The 8,421-nt window shown below is 44.4% G+C and overlaps 1 long non-coding RNA gene and 2 pseudogenes across 1 annotated transcript; 2 read left to right on the top strand and 1 right to left on the bottom strand.

Annotated features, from left to right (window-relative positions):
* Nucleotides 1-2,467, bottom strand: LOC146889320 (uncharacterized). Its single transcript, XR_015000040.2, has 2 exons — nt 2,015-2,467; nt 1-896 (listed from the first exon to the last, which is right to left on the bottom strand). It is a non-coding gene; the product is annotated as an uncharacterized LOC146889320 (long non-coding RNA).
* A 95-nt stretch (nt 2,468-2,562) lies between these two features.
* LOC148117580 (neuroepithelial cell-transforming gene 1 protein pseudogene) lies at nt 2,563-3,337 on the top strand (annotated as a pseudogene).
* A 5-nt stretch (nt 3,338-3,342) lies between these two features.
* On the top strand, nt 3,343-4,080 carry LOC125399978 (neuroepithelial cell-transforming gene 1 protein pseudogene; annotated as a pseudogene).
* Nucleotides 4,081-8,421: the final 4,341 nt, after the last annotated feature.

Genomic DNA, 8,421 nt, shown 5'->3' with positions numbered 1-8,421 from the left:
TTTCAATTTATAAACTTTTATTACGGTATTTAAGATAATACAAAGGGTGCCAAAAATTAAAATATAGAACAGAGTCAAATTCTTTGATGGAACTAGAACAGAATGTGAGTTGAAGAGGGGACAGGAAAGAGAAACCTCTGGTTAAAGAGCAGCTTGTTCATGCATTAAAAACAGACGATGGGTATTAGATCCTACTAGATAGAATTTTGTTTGGGGGGCTATTTTGTCTGATTACTCTAATAATTTATTTATTTGTATTTTATCTTCATTGGTGTTTTGCCTGCATGTATATCTGTGTTGGATCCCCTGGAACAGGAGTTACAGACCAGTGTAAGCTGCCATATGGGTCCTGGGAATTGAACCTAGATCCTCTGGAAGAGCAGCCAGTGCTCTTAACCACTGAGCCATCTCTCCAGCTCCTGCTTTTTGTCTTTTTTTGAGGCAAGGTTTTTCTGTGTAGCTCTGGCTGTCCTGGAACTAGGTGTGTAGACCAGGCCGGCGTCGAACTCAGAGAACAGCCCGCCTCTGCCTCTTGAGTGCTGAGATTAAAGGCGTGCGCCATCACACCTGGCCCATTAGATCGATTTTTTTTTAAAGTATCTCAATATTTTATTTTTAAAATAAAGATGCTTGCAGTATAAAGTTGAAGTATTTTAACTTGGGTTGAAAACTCTTAAAAATCAGCTTCGCAGGAGCTCCCACCAGCCTGGGCGTGGCTTCTCTGCTTCTGTTTCCTGACCACAGCACCGGCCACAGCTAACTCCATAAGCACTCATGGTGATTGTGGACGTTTGAAGCTGATTTTCCTCGCCTTTCTGATCATTTTGTGAGCCTCTGATTGTCCAAACGCTCCTTGGCTGATCCTTAGGGTCCATTCCAAATAAAGCCATATGAGGCTGGAAAGAAGATTAAGACAAAAGGGCCTTTAATACACCTGAGCAACTGACCGCCACAGCCAAATAACTGTGGCTCTAAGCTCCTGCCAGGTAGCGATTGTGATCGCCTGGTTAACATATGCCCGTGTTTTTTTTCTGCCTATCACCGCACCAGGAGGGAGTATCAAGCCAGTCTACATAATGCTTTAGCCAGGGGAAGAGCAGAATCCCCAAACTGAATATTCCATTGGCTACTGATAGCTTTACCATACGGTAAAGGTGAAGAAACAGTCAAGGCCCTCGAGCCGATGCAAGCTGAACGATCTCTAAGTCAGGATGTCTGTCTTAAACCCCGAGTTCGCAGTAGCTGGAACGGCTTCACCGCCAAGCACATTCTGCCTAACTCATCCTCTTCTCTGAGCTCCTCCAGCCTCCCTATTGTCTTTTTGGCCTTTTTATAATCTAAAGGTGTTGGAAGTCCACCACCCTCTGCTGGCCGTGGAAGGCCACGTGGTGACTCAAGCGGCTCCCCCCTCTCAGAGCTAGCCCCTCGCAGGACTATTTAGTTGGTCTTCCTTTTAGGGGACGACGTCTTTCACGACCTTTCCGGCAGAAGTTATTCGTGAGCAGACCCGAATGTGATTCCAGCATATAGAACCTTTGCATGCCGTCCAGGCTACTGTCTGCCTCTGAGCGTAAGTCATCGGGGTGGGACTCCTTTGTTCTTTCTCTGGTCTCTTGTGTGCTTCCGCCTGGATACCGAACTCACCTGAGTCAGTTCCTTAGCGCTGATCCCTTTCAGGTGGTTTGAAAAGTCCTCTGGAGCTCTAATTTAAACCAACCCTTGAATCAGCAGGCAGAGGTTGTCTGCATTTTAAACAGTAATCGTGAGGCATTCTGACTCACAGGGACTCGGCCTACACCTGACGTCAGAGCCTTACCCACGGTAGTGGGCAGGGCAGAAAGGAGACTCAAGTTCCTTTCCTCTTCCCCAGACCGCGGGGATGGGAAAAGAGAGAGAGAGGTGGGCGGTGGCCTGTAGGTTGAAGGCCTGACTGGCTGGGATTATTATTGCGGCTCTGGTTCACACCGGGAAATGAGAAGGAAAACCAGTTTGTGGAGGAAGGGAATGAGCTCACCTGGGGCCTGTTGGGTCTGACATCCAAGAGGAGATGACGTGCTGGTAGCTAGTAAAATGGATGAGTCAGGTCTGGAGGGCGGTTAGTGGGACGGTGTCTCTGTTCAGGTTTCAGAGAGTCATTGCTGTATCTGATTATTCTTTAATGTGGTTCCTCACGGCTGTCTTGAAGTTGACACCCGCTGGTGTCGTTCTCGACCCGGTATGGAATCGAATGCGTTTTGTTTTTGTACTGGTCTGTCGGAGAGGAAGAGTGAGGAGATTTGTGCTGGGAAACTCATCATCACGGGTTGCCTAGGAGATACTGAAGGCTCTACTCTTGCCCAGAGTCCTGACTGTCCATTTCCCACGATCCTTCTTCCCCTTTCTCCAGCCCACAGAGAAATGCGTCATGGTTGTATAAACCGGGGAAGAAGAAAATAACGTAATATAAAGGTTAAGGGAGGATAAAGGCCAAAAGTAGAACTATGTATTTTCATTATTTGTTTCAGTTACCCACAACTCAGGCTAGTTTAAAAAAAAAATGTGTTTTTATCCTCAGCAAGCTTAATCTCTCCTGCGAGAAAGGGAACAGTCAGGCGCTTTGGTGATACCAGTCATTTACCCGTCGTGGTGACCATAGATCCCCAGCTTCTGCTCAGAAGTCATTCAGCAGGTTCATAGTTCCAACACTCACCAAGGGAAGCAGCAGTGTGCTCTTGTATGGCCAGAGATGCTAGACATCGGTAGGTAGGAGACTTTTGATCATCTGAGATATCAAACATCAGAAGGCAAAGCATGAATTATCCCGAGGCAAACAGGGCTTAACCACTGGCTTGCTAGAAAGGCCCACCATGACCCTATGTTAAAGTTGCCAACATCTCGGAAGAGGAATCCACATGTATGTTTGCTGACTTGGATGCTTACATACCACTGCATAGCATGAAGATCTGTTGACAAGGACAGAAGCAACCCAGCCTGCCCGGGCAGTGGGACTGGTGGGTAACCTTCTCGTGAATTGGTTACGGGGCCTGAATGACTGTCCGCAAAGGCCACTGTAGTAACCAGTGGGTAGCCAAGGCTCTTCTGGATCCAAAGAAAAGGGACTCAAGAGTCGAAGACATCCTCCAGTGCTGTCTTTTTTTTTTTAATATTTATTTATTATGCATACAATAGTCTGTCTGTGTGTATACCCGCAGGCCAGAAGAGGGCACCAGACCCCATTATGAGATGGTTGTGAGCCACCATGTGGTTGCTGGGAATTGAACTCAGGACCTTTGGAAGAACAGGCAATGCTCTTAACCTCTGAGCCATCTCTCCAGCCCCCTCTCCAGTGCTGCCTTGACTTGAAAACTAGGTCTTTGGAGTTTCCTAGATAGTCCTCAAAGTCGCCTGGTCAAACATCCTTTCCTGTTCCAAGGGGTCCTTAGACACATGCCAAGAGACCACCCTGGGGTTCCGCTTCTGGAGGAGGCAGCACTGATAACGCAAGGAGTTCTTTCGGATATGATCTTGAAGAAAGATAAATCCGAGTATCGGTATTACATCGACAAGCTGGGGTACCTGAACAAGAAGTGTCCTGGTCCTGAGAGGACCCAGGATCCCAGCGAGCCAAGTGCTGCTGCGCCCCAGGGAGCAGACTCAGAGTGGCCGTAAAGTACACATTTTCCTGCGTCAAGACATCTCGGTTTTGACTTGGCCTGTTAGGTGAAATGAGCATCCCTCCTGCCGGGTTTTCCCACAGACCATGCCAGCGAAGGAGCAGGCGCTGGAAGACCTGCATGCAGGATGCAGGACGGGAATGGGCCATTGGGCAGTTCCTTCTGTTGGCAACTCAGAGAAAGCTAAAAATATCTTCAGAGTCCACTTCCGAGACTTCCCCAGGTCAGTTCCACACACTGCGAGCCACTGATGCGTTCCACAAGCAGCGATGGCTCTTGGATCCGTACCTCCACCGTCGCCCCTTTCCAGTTGGCTCCCAGGGCCTTAGAGCTCCAGGGTTTGGCGTGTGAAGAGAACAACCCTCGGATGGAATCCTGGAGCTTAGCAAATAGTGGCCGGGCTTCCCAGACACGCGCAGGTCAATGATAAAGTTTCAGTGGACAGACAGACACACTACGTGTGTGAGCGTGCACACACTACCGGCACCCCCGGCTTACTTACAACAACAACAAAGCCCCATCAGATGGCGATGGGAAAGATCCTCTGGTGTAAATGTGTGTATTAACTGGCGTGGAGACTGTTTATTTATAAATTTGTACTTTTTTTTAAATATTGGGAGCATCTTAGGGTTACTCCGTATCAGTTATAATATATTCAGTTGGGTTTCTCCCTCTCGGCCTCCTCTTCCGTGGTTGTCGTGGTCATAAACGGCAGTAAACAATATTTAGATTACGGTTAAACTGCAGACTGTAAAAAGGTATTTTAATGGATTATTTGGAATATGTCAACCAGGTAATCTTTTAAACTTTCTTTTTATTTATTCTTTGTTTCTTTCCCATCATGCTTCTTGATCCATTTCCCATCCCTGTATATCTGCCCTCTGCCCTTGCAGCCCCCACCCACAGATAAAATTTAAGAGAAAAAAGAAAAGAAAAAAATCGTCATAGAAGCTGCAACGTGACACAGTGAGTCACACAATAAAGCCTTTTATCAGTAAATCTTCCCTTGCAAGTGTGCATTGCAAAGGCCTCTGGTTTCTTCTACTCTATGGATGCTGGGCTCTCACTGGGGCTCCTCTTGGGCATCCTGGTTCTGCTGTGTTGTAGAGATCCTGGCGCTTTGGGTCTGCGGGACCAGCCACTTCACGTGTTCTAACAGATCACAGTGGGGTGGAAACTGGTGTGGGCCAACCTGTAACCCCGTCAACCAGATGGATTTAATCAGATGGAATATGCAGGAAATTGGTGTTTGGGTTCACCACGACTTCCCAAAACCTACCAAACGTGGTAGGCATAGTGTTCGCCAAACTTATGTGTTTGAATACTAAAATCCTACCAATGTTCTTTATTAAACCTCAAGTGATGAGTGAAATTTTAATAATAAATGATACCTACAATCTACGTGGAAAGATTCAAAGATATTTCAATATTTACAGTGAAGCACAGCCTCCTTGGAAAACAGCCATAAACTTGGTAATTTTTTAATTTTAATCTTCTGAAATGCATTATATCAGTTTTCCATTGCATTTTCCTCATTTTCATTCATTTATCCTGCCAGTTACTTACTTTTTTAAACTATAGAGTAGTTTTCAGTATTTGTTTTTACATTTTACAATGTTTTTTTACATTGAAGTCTTTTTAAATTGGCATGTTTTTAAAGTTTTCCTCCTGCTTAAAAGTGTGTGTTTTTGTGTCTGTGTGTGTGCATGTACATGTGCATTTATGTATGAGCGTGCACGTGTGTGCGTGAGTGTGACTCTGTGTGTGCATACACATGTGTGTATATATGTATGTGTGTGCATGTACATGTGCATATATGTATGCATGTGCATGTGTGTGAGTGTATCTCTGTGTACATGTATGTGTCTCTGTGTGTGCATGTGCATGTGCATATATGTATGCATGTGCATGTGTGTGAGTGTATCTCTGTATACATGTATGTGTCTCTGTGTGTGCATGTACATGTGCATTTATGTATGAGCATGCATGTGTGTGCGTGAGTGTGACTCTGTGTGTGCATACACATGTGTGTATATATGTATGAGTGTGCATGTGTGTGCATGTACATGTGCATATATGTATGTGCGTCCATGTGTGTGCGTGAGTGTGCCTCTGTGTGTTAGTGTGTTTTAGCAAGTGAAACCAAGCCTTCCTATTTTGAACCAGTTAAGAAAACTGCTGTTTTTGCAGTGTATCATGCTGGGGGGAGACCCATAAAGTGACTCATACTCTAGACAACCGAGACAAATCACGTTCAGGATTTTGGTGAAAGTTTTTGTGTTGTCCGAAAAGCAAGGAAGAAGGCAGGGGACTGTAATAGTGAAGAGAAGGGACTGGAAAGAGTAGCTTGTCTGGAGGATGTCTGTATGTACCAGGGGATCAGAGCTTGGAAAAGCCTAACCTGAGGGTGTGTAGGAAGTTTCTAGAAGAAGTGCTGGATTGGGGACTCTCTTTGCTTTGGTTTCTCATACCTGCAAATAATGCATATGAAAAGAAACAGTGAAATGTGTTAGGAAATTTATCATATATGATTAATTCTGGTTTGATTTCTTCATAAGATAGCAAAAGTTGTTGATTCTTCACTGCTAAATGCAGCACGAATTCTAATTGGGTCTTAATAATAAAAACTCAGGGTCAGAATATGGGGGGTGGGTGAAAGCTGAAAGATCCGAAAAGCAGAGCGGACACTAGAGTTCTTACCTCTGCCAATGCTCACAACGATGGGGAGATCCTGTCCTCAGACCTGACTGCCTCAGCCTGCACTGACCTCCTGTCTCCTCCCGCCTTATACTCCTCTCTCCACCCAGCCAGGTCACTCCTGTCTCCACCTCCCTAGTGCTGCGATTAAAGGCATAGGATCCCAAGGGCTGGGATCACCTTTGTGTGAGCTCTGTTTCTCTTTTAGATTGGATCAGTCTCACGTAGCCCAGGGTGGCCTTGAACTCCTAGAGATCAGTCTTTCCCCCGAGTCCTGAGAATAAAGGTGTGAGCCACCGTTGCCTGGCCTATAGTGGCTTAGCTCTGCACTCTGATCTTCAGGCAAAATAACACACAAACACAATATCACCACAGCCAGTCTCTCTGTTAGAGACAGGTTCATGCCCTTTGAAAGGGGAGGCAGACTGCAGCCCTGTCCTTGGTCGGCCCAGATTTATCCTGCTGATCAGTTCAAGTCGTTGTCAGTCACAAGTGAAGTACAGCTGCAGTGGAAATGAAAACCGGAAGAGGATGCACATAGATGGATAAATGACTTCTTTATAAACAAATTATACAATTTTTAAAAAGCCCACACATAGAAAATGTGGCTGAAGTTGTCTCTCAGATTTTTGTAGAAACATTCTAGGTGATCTTCCAACCTTACTGTAAAATCGGGTTTTTCTACCTCCAAAGAGAGAGGTTTTAGGTTCTTCTCTCCAGTGAAATCTTATGTGGAAATAGGAAATAGGATTTTGTTAGTGTAGATATATTGACTGAAACACATACATACACACACACACACACACACATACACACACACATATACACACACATACACACACATACACACACATACACACACATACACACACACATACACACACACATACACACACACACACATTGTCTGAGTTTCTTGCAATGAATGAGGCTCTTTGGATAAAGTAATTGTGTAAACTATTGGGCTCAGTGGCACAGGGCTGGCCTAACGCCCTCAGCTTGGTCCTCAGCATTGTGCTGGTGGAGTGGGCTTGGGAAGGGAGAGGAGGCAGAAGAGGGGGAAGGAGAAGGAATTTAAAGTAGGATACATGGATGACAAGCAAACACATTTATTTCCAAATTTGGGATGTGTGTATGATATTGACAGCATCCTGAGACATTTGGAAAGGGAGTTGCAAATGGTGTAGCTTTTTAAATAAAAAATTCACATCTTTGTAATATTGGAATATTGAATATAAGCAGATACAACATTCATAAAGTCTCACAAACATGGCTGCCAAACATGAGCTGAAGAAGAATGACACCATATGTATTATATGCCAGAGTGGACCCTGACGTCTCAACTCTACACAGAGGACCACGGGAGAGTGGGAAAAATGGTTCTTCCAAGGTAAGAGACCACTAACTGGTCATCCAATACCAAATGGTCAGCCCTGAAAACATACATGCAAGTAGCATTGTTCAGGCTGAGGACACATATTTATGAATATATATGTTTACAATATATAGATGTAATAACAATTAATGAAAAAAGGCCATGAACTTGAAAGAGCATATGGAAAGGCGTATGAAAGAGTTTTGAGGGCAGGAAGGGAAGGAAGAAATGATGCAAATAATCTCAAAATGTAAGAAAATACCCACATAAATAAATACAATATATAAATCGTAATTCTGGAACCTAGGCAAAAAATATTTAACCAGTCAGAGATATGCATAGATATTATCAGACATGATCCTCACTAGACCCTTACTGTGTTCTATGTACTATGATAACATTAGCAAACAAAACAGACACTTAAAATGAAAACAAAGAGATGTTTTCCAAAATTAGCAAACAATGCTGGGCGGTGATGGTGCACGCCTTTAATCCCAGCACTCGGGTGGTTCTCTGTGAGTTCAAGGTCAACCTGGTCTACAAGAGCTAGTTCCAGGACAGGCACTAAAGCTACAGAGAAACCCTGTCTCAAACAAAAAAATCGCAAACAAAAATAAGCATAGATAGGTAGACACTAAGATATTGGTAAATAATTATGAACACATATATTATAAGTCGGAAGAATTTTGAGTATAC

Source organism: Myodes glareolus, chromosome 27 (assembly GCF_982192425.1).
Source record: "Myodes glareolus chromosome 27, mMyoGla1.1, whole genome shotgun sequence".
Taxonomy (NCBI): domain Eukaryota; kingdom Metazoa; phylum Chordata; class Mammalia; order Rodentia; family Cricetidae; genus Myodes; species Myodes glareolus.
This window is presented reverse-complemented; position numbering and strand designations above follow the sequence as displayed.